This window comes from Bombus vosnesenskii, unplaced genomic scaffold (assembly GCF_011952255.1).
Source record: "Bombus vosnesenskii isolate JDL3184/JDL3185 unplaced genomic scaffold, Bvos_JDL3184-5_v1.1 scf7180000013270, whole genome shotgun sequence".
In the NCBI taxonomy this organism is placed as follows: Eukaryota; Metazoa; Arthropoda; class Insecta; order Hymenoptera; family Apidae; genus Bombus; species Bombus vosnesenskii.
In genome coordinates this window covers 2568350-2586529 of record NW_022882928.1, presented here as the reverse complement: position 1 = coordinate 2586529, position 18180 = coordinate 2568350, and the positions used below count along the sequence as shown (strand labels likewise).

Here is an 18180-nt window from a genome sequence, read left to right as displayed (position 1 = left end):
GAGTTGACAATAAGCAAACGCGTTAAAAGTGATATCTTTGGCGAAGGAAAGACAGGATCGGAATTGATTTCATTGTCACTTTTATTGAAACACTCTTTAGGGTACACAAGCTATCCTAGATAAGCATTAAGGAAAGTATAAAAAAAACATTGAACAACTGCTTACGAAATCACAAAGTGGATGTCTGTTCTTACGATCGATAAACGTATCATTCGAACGCGTGCATTCGAAGGCACAACGATCCTCGACCCTTACGCATCGAGTATTTCGCCATGAAAACACGAATCGTATGATGAAAACCGACGTGCCGCCTTGTGATGCTGAAACATCGTTTTACGTCAATCAGGCGCAACATAAAGACGCGGACAATGATACACCCAATGCCCTGTAAAGAACTAAACTTAACAAAGAAAGGACACGAGGAAAGAAGGACAAAGTCATGTATAGGATAAAATATGGATATTATATCATATAAGATGGTCGAGTGGAAAAAGGAAGAAAGTAGGGAGTTTTACGCGCTAAACACTGGCAGCATTGCAATCTGTTCTCCTGGCAAAATCTCGGCGAACGTCGATATACGAAATATTCGTTTTCGGTTTACGAACGATTATAGCGCACAGAGTTCCATCGTAAAGGGGACCGAGTGCCTTCTTACTCGGATTCATTACGCAAAATAGAATGTTTATCATGAGAATCCAGAATCTTCTTAACATTACAACTAGTGAAACTTATGTTACAGAGAACTGTGACAACTATTACGACAGATTAAAACGTATTCTTATTATGAAACTATTTTTCAAATCAGCATTTGAATCGAATTCTCTTCCGGTTCTATCTTGCCTTTCCTCCGAAATCGAGAGGAAAATGGTCACTCTTAGCGGGATATTCGAATCGTATAAATGCACAATTCTTATCTCGCTCACGATTCTTTGAATATTCACGAGCTCTATCATCATTATTATTTGTTCAAATATTTATAACTACGCTCGTCTCGTCGACATGGTTCGTTGGTTACTTCCGCTCGTAAAATTTCATCGATGATAAAAGAATAAGAGTAAAAGGAAAATTTTTTAAAGAAACATTGTAAAAAGCCTAGCCTAACCTAGAGTACGCTTAAAATCTACTTAAATAATAATCACAAATGTGAGACCAAGGTCCAGAGCGCGCAGTCTGGCCAGGACCATTAACCGACAGGCGGTCTCGATACCTGATTTCCGATAAAGAATTTGTTAAACAGTTCCTTTACGCAATCTCGGGTGTCACAGGCCTTCGTCGATTTTGTTCGAAACGCTGGACGCAGAAATGAATGTAGATTAAAGAAAAAAATTGTAAAACCAATCGATTACCCGTCGGAATTTTTACTCGATAATTATCCGAGACTAAAAAAATGAGAGTCGGAAGGGTACTTCGTTAATATTTCACTGTTCTGTGAGTAACAGGTAGAATATTCGTCGAACCTCGAACCGGAGCTGTGACAAATGGCTGGTGATTTGTCAAACTCTCGTTCGTTCGAAACGTGAACAACGTCTGTCAGAAAGAAGTTTCCTTTTAACGAGAAAGAAAGGAGGAAAAAAAAAATTAGAATTCATTAAGCCTCTGTCCAGTGGGTCGACGACTATCGTCACGGAATCTTCCGGTACCGGGAACCATCGAAATAAAAAAAAAAAAAAAACAAAAGAAGATGTAGAAATAAATGCCTAGCAATTAACTTGAAGACACTCCGATAGTGAAATATTATGCAACTTACATACTTAATTGGCCTTAAACGTAAACAGTAAAGTGTAAAGTTATGACTTAAGTACAACCACAAGAAGTTAGTCATTATTATGGCATTCATAATCCTTAACTACGCTCCCTATTAGATTAACTAACGGCGCGTGTTAACGTAAATCTCTCTGCTAATCGTGTGCCTGATGATTTTTCGCAATCTTCGCATCGCGAGAAGCGCTTCCGTAATCGACCACCTTATCCTCTACCGCCTACTACATTCGCTATTTTTTGTTCCCTTCCTTTAGAGGCGATCTCGTAATTTCATAAAACCATCCTCGGATACTATTTTCATTGATCGTTCTGGATCCAATCGATTATTCTTCTCGTTTCGAAGACGACGCAGCTCTACTTTTCCACGAATTATCTCTCAGTAATTTCTCGAGATCTCTGTAATTACAAAAGTCGCTCAAACTTTGGTAGAGCGAGTTTCCTAAATCGTACTCCGAGTCTCTTGACGTTTACATAAAAACAGGACTCCAAAGATCAATCAGATTTTCATCTATCTTATTCCTCTAGATTACAATTTGTCCTTTTTTTTTTTTTTTATAAAATCGTTCCCTGAGTCTCCTCGATCTTTAATCTTGTTTCTTATTGTTACTTAATTAAGTATGTCAGATATTCAGATTTATTCTACTCTAAAGCTACAGAGATCTTGCTGCTAGATCGCGAGTCGTGAGCGCCGTCTTTCGAGTACCATTTCCGGTTCCTTCAGGTCATCCAGTTAGCGTCGTCACAGCCTCGTCTTCGAGATGAAAGTTGAATGCAAATCTTCGATTGATAATCGCAGAAAGCACGCGGTATACCGTTGCGATCCTTGTTCTTTTCTCGTTCTAACCGTTTCTCGCGGTTCGATGCGAGAATGATTCGAAAGGTTAGGTTTTCGAATGGCTGTCGCGGCTGCGAGGGATTAAAAAAGAAAAAAAAGAAAAAGGGACAAATGGTGGGATCATCGACGGACTCTGGATCCGTCCCTCCATCGTTGCTTGAGCTCTGGCTACGAGTTTTGATTAATCGAAGACATCGGAGATCCTTGACGCCCCATCCGGACCGCTCTTTGCCTTCTTCAGCCCTTCGTCGGTTCGAATCTGAAATCAAAAGCTGATACGTTAATCGAGTCGCGTTGATTTATCGATTATTCGTATAGAAAGCAAGTTTAGGAGGATAAAATTGGAAAGATGTTCTTTCTAGGGAATGATGTAGAAACAATAACCTACTTTAGTATGAAAATATTATTATTTATTACTCCCCTCGAGAAAATGAACTTTCCTACATCTAATCTCGCTCTCGTTTGCCCCTTTCTCTTTCCGTCTTAACAGGAATGGTGTCAGGATAGACGGACGGTAGATCGGCAAAGAGCCGTGTCCAAGAGCATGAAGATCTCAGCTACCACCACGTGCTGGTTTCCCGTGGTAATCGGGGAAAAGGAGAACGATCCTTGGCGGTCGAACGAGCAGCCCCGATAATCGACCCTTCGAGCGTACCAATAATTTGACGTAATTTAATAAACGCGACCCTGGCGTTCGTCGTACGTGCGCCGGGTCGCGCGACTATCATTACCGACAGTTTGATCGTATCTGGTCAGTGCGTAATGACGATGCACCTAGTCCACCGTCAGTGCACCAGTGCTCGATCATCGGTCATGCAAATTGCCGATGCAGAATGCAGGCCTGCCCTCCGCGATACTGACCATCTTCTCTCTTTTACGTGGGAAACAATGTATCGTGGTGCATACAGTTCGTTGATGATTCGTGTCTTGGAAACGGAGCTAAGATCACACATAGATATTCCTTCAGAGGAGTGTCTAATCTGTCGAAAATTTCCGAAAGCTGGAACGCGTTGTAAAAAGGGGCAGTTTCAGAGAAACACCAAGATATTTTGTACGAAGTTATATTTTCTTTAAATTCAGATGTTCGCTATATTTTCGTTTAGTCAGAGGAGACACGAAGGCACTAGAGCCGATCCGAGTTTTCGAGGCTGGCGTTCATTTCCTACCGCCACTCGTATATTCCCGCGCACCACTCGGCTACCGCCACGGCCACAGGCTGCGCGTTCGTAATTTCCTTCGGTGCCATAATAAACGGCCAGACGAACACACCAGCCATCCTGTGCTCGCGTTCTCTTATACATATACACGCATCTTGAAGATGGTTAGCGGCGCTTTACGCTCCGTTTGAAATTCAATTGAAACATCAAGAATTTCAGTGGCGGTTTGCAGTGTTAAAACGACCGCTTTATTATTCGCGAAGGACGTGCGGCGACCCGTGCGGGATAGGTCATGATCGAATAAGTAATGAAATACGTCGATTCCATCGCACAAGTGGATCGTTATCAAGATGATTCATGAGAAAGATGACAGGGGGAAGGTAAAGAGGGCAGAAAATGCCTTCGTTTACAGCTGTTCCAGACGTTTACCTAACGACTAATAATATCTAAGAATATCCGAGCGTTTTATACAATTGGTAATTAAAATTTCACGACGATTTGTTATCGCCGCAAAATAATACCGGTGGCGCAATAACGTACTTCTAATAATGGTAAATGGCACCCACAGACTTCCATTCGCTCGACTACCTGAATATTTCTAATCTCTGTCTATATTTATCTTTTTTTTTTTATCAATCTCTTATTATCGAAGTAAGAGAAAAGAGAAAAGTAAGCGCATAAAATATATTTTGAAACGCAGCTTTCTTCTTGGCTTTACTTCGCTGGGGCGAATGCTTCAGCACGCCCTCACGATGGCGTTCCATCTAGCCTGTTGCGTTCAACGTCCCCCCAGACGGAGGATTCACGGCGAAGAGTTACGAGCCTTCAGACTGATTATTATTAAGCCCCGAAGATTTAAAGCACCGCTTTGTATACCTGGCTAGCGCGGCGAACGAAATTCATTTAGCGATCGAACAACTGCGACGCGCTCGACGTTTTAATCAATCAAACGGGTCAATAGCTTCTCTCCTTCTTCGTCTCTCCTCACGTGGCCCTCGCCTCGCTTCTCCGTTATCTTTCGAACCTACTCCTTTCATTCAACGAAGTTTCGAACGATTCGAGAAGCAACTTGTTAGAAAAGATTTGTTCCTTTGGCGGAATAGAAATCACAGTGTCTTTCGACTCGGATTTTTCATGTTTCCATCAACGGACATGTTTCATCCATCTGAGGTTTGAGTACGAAGCTTAAACAACGATTATCTTCGACAAACTGAAGCGATAAATCTTATCAGCGAAAGCACATCGGTGATTGTCTACCATCGATAGAAGAAGATGGAGCAAGTAATAGAGCGGTGTATGGACGTACGCGCGGAAAAAAGGAGCAAGACAAAGGATGCAAGGGATTCAAGGTCGCGTTTGTGAAACGGCAATCGAACGAATCGATAAATCTCCAGGCGACTATCGATACCGAGAGCCCGCCCCTATGTACAATGTTGTCATTGCGCGGTGCGGCATATTTGCAAATTATTTATCACTCGACGGTACGTAGCAATTACTACGAGAGCCTCAGCTGAGGTATTTCATTCGACGATAATCGTGCGAAATTCGCGTTCGACGACGGTCGAGGCTTTCGCGTCGCTATTAATAATCGTAAACGATCATTAATTTTGCGTCTGATGTTAAATCGAAAACGTGATTTTTCCTTTTTCTTTCTCTTTTTTCCCCCTCTTTTTATTTGCATTGAAAGCAGGCAACAGGCAAATTGAAACGCGAGAGGAATCTCTGCGTAAGATCGATTCTAAATATAGACCGCACATTTTATTTTCTATTCGAGTTAAACGCACACCGTATTGCGTCGTTACCGTACCGTAACCGTACGCTAAAGAATAGGGTGAACAACGATAAACTGGAAGATGTAACGTTTGCGAAGTGTGACGAATGATACGTGAAACAGTTTGAAGAATTTCAAAGGGTTGAGGAAAGTTTCAGCTACTCTTCCAAGAATCCTTTTCAACAGGATATTTTCGTCGAGAGCGAAAAGAAGTTGGCTTTTGCAGTCGCTTTCGTGGCGTCGTATCACGTCGAGTGAATGACACGACACGAGTCGCCGCGCATGGTACGCCATACGTTGGAACAAAAACCCTTCTGCCGTTGTTCCATCGTGCGTGGCCGCACAATGACCGTGCATGTATTTATTTTTCGGCGACTATGTGTGACCACCGCAACCAACCAAAAGAAAATTATACCTCGAAATTTCAAGAAAAGGAAATATTACAAACTGGTACGAGTTTCAGAATGATCTAATCTCTCGCTTCGATCGTTCTATCGTCTCCAAAACCATAAATATTAACAGGTCGATAAAATAGTAATATTTTCATAGCTTACTAACGCATCGTATTATGAATCGTTGAAGAACGATTTTCAAGCTTCGACGAAAATTCTTCGTGTTAGAAGCGACGTTTGCTCGGTGCACGTGTACTTTTCGCAAAGGCCGGTGCCGCGGTCCGGCCGTCGGTGTGCAGAGGTCACCGACCCGGACCCCTTCGCCGGCCCAGGATTCGCTAAGGGGACCCAAGCTGGGCCAAACTTTCGGTAATGAACCCATTGTTGTACCTGCCACCGTTTATCATGTTGAAGTCGCGTGAAACTTCTTTCGCTGAAAGAACTTTGTCGAACCAAGCTACTATATTCGATTCAAACACGCTATGCAGTTATTTCGTGGAAAAAAACGTGGAAAATGAAAAATTTGTAAGCTGTTGCAACCGAGACGGTAAGGATTCTTAAGCCTTCGTCTTTGGGATGCGACGTCCTCGAAACATTTTACGATAATTTTTTAAGTTACGGTAGAATGGTCGTTTGAGAGGGGAAATGTTTGAAAGGTTGGAAAACAAAGAATGGTTACAGTGGCCCGTTTCCGTGCGGACAGCTGCGACCAGGTACTTACAGCAGGCTTCATAAAGGAGGACCTTTATTGGCAGTCGACGTCGCTTCGTCGCGTAGCTACAAAAAAGCCACGCTGCAATCCAGCCGCGAAAAAATTCGCTCTCGCTATTGTCCCAGTGCTGAAATGCCCTTACACTCGCGTATGAATATGACTATGATGATACCCGTAGCAGCGTGGGTCGCTTTGTTCCTCCTCCTCGCTCCTTCTTACCCCGCAGTGGCGTAGGATTCGCCAGGATCCGTACGCCACACGAAAATCGAACGCAGCTGACGCTTTTCCCTTTTATCGAATTTTAATTACTTCCTTTCTGCTATTATATGCCGACTGTCGTGCCACAAAGCAATGGGAAGGTTTAACGTTTAACGATAATAATCCTAGTGACGGCTGTAAAATTTTATGGTAATCGTGAATGCTATTGTTCACAATTTTCTTACGAAGAAATATCCTTCTTTAATACCATATTCAAGAATGGTTGAACAATACGAGAACTTGGAATTTCAAATGACTACTCGACGATGAGAAATTTCATAAATTCGAGGAATATCGTATTTTACAAACAGCGATATCAAACTTGTCCAAATATAAAGTTCCCAAAAAAAAAAAAAAAAAAAAAAAACTCCAAGAGCTTGGCACTCAAAATTTCTTTGATAGAGACAAATTTCAGAACGTGCTACAGGCTCGAAATAGCCCGAAGCGGAGGATGCTCAAATTCCAGACAGGCAAATGTCGGCCAGTGAAATTTGCACGTCCCATCGTTGGGGAGTAACGCTTCAAGAACGATTCGCGGTTCAACGACCGATCGTTTGCGAAGCCCTTCAAAGCCTGGCAGCCAGTCGGACGTCATATCTCAGCCGCGATCGTCTCGAAGGAAACACTTCGCTTTGGGATTCGCTTTGCTGCTAACACACAGCTTTCGTCTCTCTTTTCCAGCAACTCTGCGTTCCTCTTACTTTCTTTCTTTTCCTCTTTTTCTCCGTTCGCCAATAACGTCGAAACCCGAGGATATTTTCCACGAGACGTTGTCGGCCCTCGTAAAGATGGGTCTTAACATAATATCGCTTGTGTAAACTGGCGTAAACTAGCGTAAACGAGCGTGACGCGATTGCCAAGCAAAGTGGGTTCCCCCCTACTCGATGGCACGCCGCTTCCTCTTCGACGATTTTGGTGAACTGTCGCGCGTGCCACTTCTGGCGAACAGTTTTCCTCTGGTGTTCGTAATTAAATAAATAAATAAAAATCAGCCAATTGACAAATTCGTCAAACGGTATTTCACAGTTCTAAACTGTGTAAACACAGTTCTACGTCTCAGCTTTCTGGAAAAGCTCCAGCGGTAGAATTATACCAAGTTCGCCGAGAAAACGATGATCGAGCCGGTTAAGTAAATTCTCTTATCGGCAATCGGAATTTTTCATAAAGTTTTTGCATCGTGACCAAGTAGAACGAAGGATGGAGCAACACGGTGAGAATATTCCGCACTTGCGGCGTCTAGCTGGTGGAACGAGTCAGCTCGTGGCCACGGCCTTGTTTCCCGATCAGAGGTCATACAGGAAGTCCTTTTGCAGAGTTCATACCCATAAGTTACTTGAGCGGCCTTTGTCGCCGTCTCATGTACCGTTCTCAACCATGTTATGCTACTCAGCCGTACTAATACGAGAATCTTAGTTAAATCTTGGCCGCTTATCGAGAATGAAATTCGTGGGAAGAGCGTAGCCTGGCGAGACTCGGGGCACGTGGAAGGGAAAAATCGAGCTGTAAAACCTTTCTTTCCCGTTCGATCGTTTGATACCTTTGGGGTTAACGTACGTATACCTGGCGAAAGAATTCTAAAGGTGGCGACGTTTTGAAATTTTATTTATTTTTACTCTTCCACGATTGCATCTATTTGCTACTTGGAAATTTTTATTCGCGAAAATTCCAATATTTGTCATGTACGGAAAGTAGACGTATCGCCATAGCTCACTGCGATAAGACCAATAAATTCAAATGATAAGGGTAGCGAATACGACACGAAGCCGCGTAACGGTAACATAAGGCGCGAGTCCAGAGGTGTTTCAAAGGGACATTCAAACTAGATTCAGTTTGTCAAAGGGAGAAAATGTAACAACAAATAGCAGGGAACGAATGAGCCAACTGCATGACACGTGCACGTAGGCGAGCAGCCAGCTATTTTCCGATGCACACGTAGATCGTACCTTCCTTCCTTCGCTGCACGCGCTGCACAAAGCGCATTGTTAGCAATCGGCCGACCCAGATCGCTTCGCTCCATTCGGCTTGACCGTGGTCGACCGGAAAAGAACTCCGAATTCTGCGAACTCCGATCTAACCTCTAAATCTTGTATAGGTAGTTTTATCGCGATGGCAAAGTCGAGAGGAGATCCTGACACACTCGTTTAAAATACAAATTTGTCAATTTAGTTTCTATCCTGTTCGATAAAATGTTGGAGAATTTAGATAGAAAAGATGGACGAGGTTTAGATCAGCGATTGAACGTGCAGCTTTGAAACACCCTGTATGCAGATACATCACACTTATCACGCGCAAGCAGGCATCATTCCTCTTCGTCTCCTTTTTAGGATACCGCAATTTTATCCTGTCATCGTCTTATTGGATAGATTCTTCTTTTTTTTTTTCCTTTTTTGCACAATCAAGAAACCCTATGTCATAATCTTTTTCCTTTCGTGACAGATGCTGACAAAATACAAATCTCGAATCAGCCTCGAGTCGAAACAAATGACGACCGAGCGTAAAACAAATCTCTGTGATAATCCAAAATACGATCAAGTATAATCCGACAGTTTCCTAAATTACATCTGCCTACATGGTACAGTTTGTTTCTCGCGTAGCTTCCTTCATGAATATCCATTCTCTCGGAACGATGGTTTATCGAGAGAAGCATGACGAGCCAGAAGGTGAACGTTGCCAACGATGAAAATCGTTACGTACAGGTTGCACGGCTTGGCAATTGCACAGACGGGATTTTCGCGCGTACTTGATGCGGTGGGTAATTATTATCGGAACGGATCGCGCTCCGTATCGATCGGTATTAATTGGCCGCGCACTTTCACTCGGTGACCTTTATAATCGGCCGGCCGCAATAGACGCCCGGCACAATTTATCATTGTCGCCCGGAGAAAACTTAATTGGTGCCGATGCAACGTATACCCCTAATTGATTTCCAGCCATCATGCCTCGTTCTCTAGCCCTCTGGTTGCGCAACCAGCTCCGTGATCTTCCGTGATTTCCGCAGGTGTTGCGGTCAACGTCTGTTTCGCAGCAACAGGTAACGAGCAGCGTACGTCGAATGTTCGACGGAGATATCGTGGCTACAGAAAGTATTTGCCTATCGTCCGAAAGCATCCTGATCGCAATGTAAAAAGTCGCTATCGACAAGAGGATATTCACGAAGGTTTATTTTTTTTTTTTTTTTTTTTTTTGTTGAGAGATATCTTTTAATGCGGACGCAGAAGCTCACGTGGAAAAGATAAAGTTGCTCTTTTCTCTGAGAAGGTTAATTTCGGAAGATTATATTCGATTTTTGCTTTTGTTTTTTAAGAAAAAATTAACGTGACAACTTTCAAGGAGGGAAAATTAGAGAAACAAGTCCATTTGTTTTGGCAATCGATCCACGTAATCGATAGTTTCTCAAATCAGTTTGTTTCTTTATTTATCTTTATCTATCTTGTTCGAAGCTCAGGCAGTCAAAGGTCTTGACGCGATTTGCATTGCCACGCATGCAAGGGACTCGCCTATTTGCAAATATAATTGCACCCTTTCCTTCTAAGTGCAGGATACGCAAGCTTTTCCAACGTCGACCTCGATCGCGCACACGATTATTATGGTGATTCCTTAATCGAGGCAATTAATCGAGGCGTCCGTCGGAAATGCCTGGAAAAGGGTCTCGATGGACGACGTTTTCTTCCAGTGAATATTTTGACGCAACTCAAAGATCAGTTTCGAGTTACGGTTATGGGAAGAGATTGCCGGTATCGTTACGAGATATCGATTTTAAGTTTCTCACGATTATGTTACGCAAACGAAAGTAAATGGAAGAAGGTAAATGAAATAGGTGGAAAGAAAGTTCGATTATGAAGGAAATCGATTTTAAGACTGTGAGAAAATATTTTTTCACTTCTTCTACTATTTCATATTATCTTTTTTCTTTTCATATTACAAATGGAAAAGATCAAAGAACGTCCATGGACGTAACAAAATTACAAAGAGGAGAGTGACTATCGACGCTGCTCGAAGCAGGCAAAGCGACCTTGACAATCTATTTCGCGCGGACTACAGGACCAACATTAGGACTGACGTATGCAACCAATGTTTTGCATCGATCACAGCGTTCAACTATCAACTATAAGCAAGTACACGTTCGCCATTATCGTGAACACGATTCGAACACGAGTTACACGATCGTACAAATTTCAAACAGCAGTCAGCATCGAGGTAGTCGGACCACCCTGTACATAAATAGAAGGAGGTTATGTTCGCGTACGAGTGTTCGTCCGAGTTTCTACGTTCGCCAGAGCGGCGAAGGTCATAGTTAATCGACCGAGAGATACATAGTCACTCTGGTTACAGCGGGAAAAGTAACGACTGCTATAATTGTGGCCCTTCGTTTCCGTTTCACCAACGTATACCAGCAACGCACAATTTCCAACGGTGAAACGATCGAGCCTCGAACGATCGTTCCTCCTAGTACGGAAAGAAGAAAAGAATAGACGAAAGAAGAAAAGAAGCAACTAAGGGCTCTGGCGCGTTCCAGTAGCGAACGCGATTTTCTCACGCGGAGAACACGATTTTCCATGTAGAACGAATCGAAAGTGGAAATCCGTGAGATCGAGCGTCTATTTCTAAGCTGAAGAAGAGGATGTTCCATGATGGAAGAAAACGCGTAGAGAAAAGCAGGCGGAGATTGAGATATGGGAAGGGGAGGAGGAGGAGGAGGAGGAGGAGGAGGAGGAGGAGGAGGAGGAGACAAGGGAAACGGCACCGTTATCGACACTCGTTTCTTTGTCTCGTCACGTAAAAATGCTCGTCCGCTCTGATAGCAGAGGACGAATGTGCGAACGGTCCGATAGAGCCACGGTGAAACTAGTTTTTGATTCTCGGTACGCGGGACCTTTTAAACAGGCAGCTGTATCTTTCTAAGAAGCTTCGCTTGGCACGATGCGACGTTGCAATGTTTTAACGTTTATCGCGTTTCGTCGCAAAAGTGCCAAGTGCTTGCTATTTCAACCCGTAAATGAACATTGCTGGAATCTTCTTCCATCTTTATCATAATGTTAATCTTCGCTTCGTATCGTTGGATCATACGTTCTTTATTAGAATTAGGTCTTTTAGCTGGAGATCGATTTCGAGTAGATTAAAGGAAAATAGAAGAACCCGTAGGTCAACCATACCGACGTTTACACGAGTAGTATCGTTCCCGTGGTCGGAAAATCGATCACCGTTAGCAGCACCGTGAACGGGCGCGGGTTTCGCGCGGTCGTGAGGCTGAATCGGGCGGCGCGCGGCGTCGATTCGTACGTGAGAGAGGATAACGATAACGGGAGTGCAACACACAGGCACACGCCTGGGAAAACGATCCGCGCGTTCCTTCGTCTTCCGTGAGATGCGGAGATCGGCGACGGTGTGTAATACAATGTTATTTATTTAGCAGCCGAGAGGGTTACCGATTAAAGCGATCTCATGGCCTGCAGGCGAGCAGCTCTCGATGACGAGTTTCTCTTTCTCCTCGGATCGCGTCGTAATCGGCCCCCACCCCCTGCTTTCTTGATCGCTGCTTGCTCGCTTTTTACTTCGCTCGATATCGGAACGGAAGCTCGATGAGCCTATTAATTCGCGTCTGTACCATGTTGCCGCGGGAACGCTGAGATTTTATTTGGTTTTTTCGTTTAGAGATAGCTCGAGTATTTGTTTATCGAATTATCTTCGGATTTAACGACGCTTTCATTCGATTTTTGGTCTCGTGCTCTAAATCGCCTGGCGAATCTCAAAATCCTCGATCGTTCATTTTTTCAAAAGTTCAAAGTTAATCATTTACAAGTGGGACAAGTGTCAGGAACAAAAATCAATCGGTAGAGTGGACGAATTTTCGCCGGATATCTTTGTAAAGTTTGCAGGCGCGTTACGAATGGCGAATGATCGGTTGCAAGTGGAAAACACGGAGGTTTTGAATTTCGCGGGCAATTAACCGCGCATAATGCTCTGTATATCAGAGCGAGCAAGCGCGTTGCTAATGTTCCGTTCGATTTTTATGGTCACGCAAATAGTTTACGAGGCTCTCGTGCCCGTGCTCCGCTATCGAGGCACGTTCGAGCGAATCGCGTTGCCGCAATGCAACTCGCTCGGATTCGCTCTCACGCGGCGCGCTTACTCGCCTGGAAAATTATCCACTAACCCAGTGACACTGTGAGAAGCGGCGGAATCTTTCGTCAATCGCTGCACCTCGATACGTGATAGTCGGTAGCCTGTCTAAACCTTCTCAAGCTTTCGAACCTTTCAGCTGGAAGATAAGTTGGTTTTTTCCTTCAGCTTTCAGAACTTTTGCAACTTTCCACGCGTTCGAATAAAAACGTGCGTCGTTGTCAAAGAAGTCTGCTTTATTTTTGACTCGTATCACTTTTCGACGAAGATTTCTGCATTTTGCTCTTTCAACTTTTTACCTTTGCCTTTTGATTTTTCTTCCGTGTTTCCTGTTCGGACAGGCTTAGGACAAAGATCGCTCGAGTTTTAATTCGAGATTGCATTCGCGACTGAATTTAAAATAGAGGAAACACGTGCTCGATACGCTGGCGACTCAATTAACGACGATAAAGGTTCGATCGTGAATGGAACGTGAGCGAGTAGCCGCGGCTGCTGTCGCGATTGCTGGTCTGGAAAATTTTCCAGTAACCCAGTGACACCGTGCTCGAGACCTTCGTGGAGTTGTTCCCATCCGCGTAACGCTCGTTTGCGAACGATACGATCTCGAGGGTATTAACTTAATCTGCTGGCGTGACCGGCGACACGCGTAGTGTGTCAATTTTTTTTTCTCGCGATTCCGCGAAACCTTCCTCTACGTGTATCTTAATTATTCAGGAAATGGCAGGTATCTAAACGTCCTACTCTAAAAAAGGTTGCAGCTTTCTTCATCTTTTTTCTTAATACTCGATGAAGTCTATTTGTACCTGCATCTGTGGATTCCTCTAACTGTACAGGAGATTGTATCTTGCATTCTGGAACGAAAATGCAGCTTTGTTAAATGCCAATCATTTGATAGCGAACGGCGATACCTACGTATTCAGCAAATGGTATCCTCCGTTCTGAAACCACCTTTGTTAGAAGCTGATCTTTTCGTAATGCTTTTACGAAACTTATCCGTGCGTCCAACGAGTTCGTCTGAATTCTCAGAGACGAAATATCTAACCGTAATCCTCAAAATTCGACCATTTCGTCTGTATTCCCAGCGAAAGTCATTTTTCCTTGATAAAACGTTTGAAAATTGCCTGTATTCGTCGATGCTTGTTGCCAGTGTTTCTCGAGACTGCAAACGCATCGGAATATCTCGAATCAGAGCGTGAAAGGCCAGAGCGTGAAGAGCATCGAGAGTTGTTGGAAGAGTCGCGTGTTCGCGAGTGCTCGAGCGTCAGAGGGATCACGTGAATCGCGGATCGCCGGTGCTAGAGGTGAAAGAGGACGAGGGGGCGGAAAGGAGCGAGGGAGGCGAGGGGCACGGACCCGTCGATATATTAGTTATGCTCGAGGCGAGGTGAGGCGAAGAAGCGGAGGCGAACTCTCCACTGCCAAGGCGGCGCAAGGCGTGGTCTGTCCCTTTACTTTGCCTTCGCCTGCTTTCTTCTTCTCCTCTGCTCTCTTCTGGCGCTGTGCTCGCCTTCCACTCGGCACAAGCACAGGGTGTTCCTCTCGGAACGATTTTCATCGAATTCTTTCGCTTTTCGGGCATTTCTTCTTCGTCCGGAAGAATTTCTTTGGCTCTCCGTGCGGAAATCGAAGCCATCTTTCATTCTTCCATCCGGACATATCCGCGTTCTCAGAGTACAAAGTTCACTCAGAGCTCTGTTAAAACGATAGAATACTTTGCAGAAGGTAGATAATGTAGGTAACAGATAGCTTTCGAAGCGGAGGTCGCGTATGTATTGTGAAATTTGTTAGCATCTTAAGTACAGTCTTCGGTATTTCTCAATTCTTATTTGATATCTCCAGGTGTCCGTAGAAGATAAGGAAAGGAAATAAAAATAGTACAAGCGTCGTTTTCGTAATACACAGTAGACAGTTTTTCGTAATAAACTTTTCGAACATACAGAGATCGTTCTATCAGAGTTTAGCATTAGCAATGGATTTCTGAAAAGAGTACGGAATACGATATAGCTACGTAGAGCCTGAAGAAAGTAACGTTTCTACTAACTTTTCAAATGCACTTCTGACAAAAACCTTTGGGACAGTCGCGATAATCGGTTCGAAGGGAAACACCCAGTATAAGAGTAGGTTCGACTGGTTCACCTCCGCGGCTGGCAACAACTAACGAGCAGCTGTCGGTAAGGGTCCCGGCGACAATAACCCGTGCATTTTATATGTTCCCTGGTCGTGGCTGTATGCATCGATGCATCGATCTCGGCCGAGGCTTTTCTCGCGAGCCGCAGATAAGCGGTCAACGTCGTCTAACTGTTCGTCATTAACGTTATCGATGTTCCCCGATTCGCACAATCGTCTATATTTCAACGCTCACACGTGCATCTTTTTTTTAATTTCGAAATAGCAACGCAAACTCTTCAACATGAAAAGTATTTTAAAAATCGAATTCCTCGAACGTGAGCTCTCTGACAAGAGAAGAGATACTTTACACCTTCGTAAAAATGAATCGTGTAAAGAAGATCTGTTACTCAAGAAAAAGCGTGGTTGTCACAACAATTGAAAGCTTCAGCAAGCAGGAATAATTGGCGCCGACAGCCCCGAGGCAGCCGTCACGGTCAAAGTCGGCGCCGAAACCTTGAGGCCTCGACATCCGGTCGAAGCGGAGGAGATCCTCGATTTGAGATAATGCGTTCTTTCCTCGCCGGCAGCCGCGCTGAATTTCGCCTCGATTGTTCTCGCGTGAGTCGCTGCCGAAGGGAAGAAGGTCGCCGCGAGGTCGTCACCGTCAGCCGCATCGTGAAACCCCCCTGAATTCGTCGCGTAATTCCGGATTATGCAACGTCGACAATTATGCTTCCGCTGACACATTAACTTTGCAAGATACTCGAGTCTCTCGACTCGAAGCTCGAAGCTGTAGGTTCGAGCCTTAGTTTTCTGAAGGTTTAACGACTTTGGTAGCAGAATAATTTCTCCTCTTTCTCTACTCGTCAAACATCGATTCATAGAAAACACGCATCGACACAGTCCGTGTACAGAAGAAGCGATCCTCTGGGTTCTCGAAGTTTCCCGATGCGTGAAATGATAAAAGGTGCTGGAAAAAGAAAGGAGACAACCGGATAATTCCAAGTGGCCGGCATTCAAATGCAAAACGCATCGTACTTCCCTAGGAGAGCTGCTCGAAGAGAGAATCCGATGGATTCCGAGGCTGGGAGGAGCAGAGATTCGAAACGCAGCCACGGTGAACTTAACCGGCCGGCAAAAGCGCGGATTCGCAGGGACCGCGGCGAAACCCTGAATAATTCATGATCGTCTGGCAAGGGTGTGACGAAAGTGGCGAAAGGGCGCAAATGATCTGCAGTCGGTAAAGCGCGGATTCCGCGAACGAACGGCCGCGAAGCGTCGGTAAAATTCAAATAACGCGTTCGTGCGTTTCTCCCGTGTTGCAGCCGTGCCGCGCCAATCCTCCGGATGAATTCCTTCGAGGCCATCCGATATGAAGTGGCCTCGAGACTCTGTGTACATTATATCATCTATCAACTTTCTTTTTATATCTTTGCTACTAGCGATAAACGTTTTCCTTTCTATCTTTTTAAATGATAAGTTGAGAAGTTGGAACTGCCGTACTGGTGACTGTCAGACGTACTAGGAATGAAACTAAAATCGAGTTCTCCGTACATATTATAATTGTAACGATCTATTACAGGATCTCTCTGCTTCGAAATGTCGTACTAATTCTAAAGCTGTGAAATATACAGTCGTTCCTGTTTCAAATATACGCGTTAATGCTCTTCTGACATGTATACACCTACTGGCTGCCTTCCAGTTCCTTTATCGTAATGCGCATAAGTCGTTGAAGAGCTTCTGAAGCAACTTCTTTTAAAATTCTATTCTGAAAGAGCGCAAATAGTCCCAGAGAATGATCTTTGTCAGCTAATTTGTCTTGAAAGCGTCTAAAGAATTCTTCCATTTCAGAAGCAGCTCGAAAGATGACCGCTCGCCGTGAGAATCGAGCTTCGACCGAGAATCAATTCCCACACGAAACCATCGCTGTATTGAAATCAATATTCAGAGGAGGAAAAAAAAAAGTGGTGGAACTGAGTACGGTCGTTGTTGGATCGGACAGTTAGTTTCCTCGTGGCCTCGACGACGCGTTCAGGCCTCGTCGATGATTATCATCGGCCAGGAAGAAGCACAAGTGGCCCGTTATGAGCGGATATTACGTTCAAAGAGGCCCGCGGCATCGATTAACCGATTAGAATATCGATTAATATCGGCACCGCGACGTTATCATCGTTCGATCGACCGCACCTGGCCTCGTATGGGAGGCCATTCGAAGACCCTGCAGATGCAACCATCCCGAACAACACGGTAGGAGGAAGTGCAACGCTATGATTGTATGCTAAACGATATGCCATATACGAAGTTCTAGAAAGAAAAGTCAGACGAAAGAACTCGTACGAGCTTTTCTACGTTTCGCTGGCTTCTTTCCAAGCGCGAGCCATCGTGAAGAATCGAATGTCGATCGAGATTCAAATGAGATTGAAAAGACCGAGAAGGAAATGGGCGTCGGACGATATCGAACACCAAGAAGATCGATCAGTGTTAGGTAAGTCATAAGGGATATGTCTGATCGTGAAGATACGAAAGCTCGAGCTTCGAAAAACACGCGGTTCGAACGTGCCGCTACTGAAATTAAAAGAATTTCTAAATCGCGTGCTCCTGTCTAGGAAACGTTGAACGTGAGCTTCGTGTGCGAGATTCAAGCACGTAATAATTGCTATGGAACGAAACATAAAGTCTGCAAGCTCTGGTTAAAAAGTAACTGGAATTTAAAAGCTCAGCTTTCGATAAATTCACGGTACAAGTCTACAATTATAGCGGCTGTATATGCTCCTTTGTTAATTTATACCCCTTTGTAATATCATTCTACTACTGTAATTACGTCAGCTCAGTATCTTGTTTCATTCCATAACGTTACACTTCCTTAGTACCACTATCATAACGCTATTAGCCTGTAACATCGCGATCTTCCATGCTACCGCTATTCTCTTTTCAAACGCTTAAATATTTTTTTCCTTGTGCGATCGACACCGTACAAGCATCTGAAAAACTGGCCGATTTCCCATAAGGAAGCGGCGAGAGCGTGGACGCGCGATGCTGTTAGGGTTGTACGTAAGAGGAAGCAT

At 44.2% G+C, this 18180-nt stretch overlaps 1 protein-coding gene across 1 annotated transcript in view; it reads right to left on the bottom strand.

Annotated features, from left to right (window-relative positions):
- Positions 1–63: 63 nt before the first annotated feature.
- The window catches only part of LOC117231083, a 138692-nt gene continuing 120575 nt past the window's right edge, over positions 64–18180 (bottom strand). The window contains exon 5 of the mRNA XM_033489166.1: positions 64–2855. The gene's annotated coding sequence lies outside the window, so the exon portion shown is untranslated. The remainder of the gene's footprint in view (positions 2856–18180) is intronic.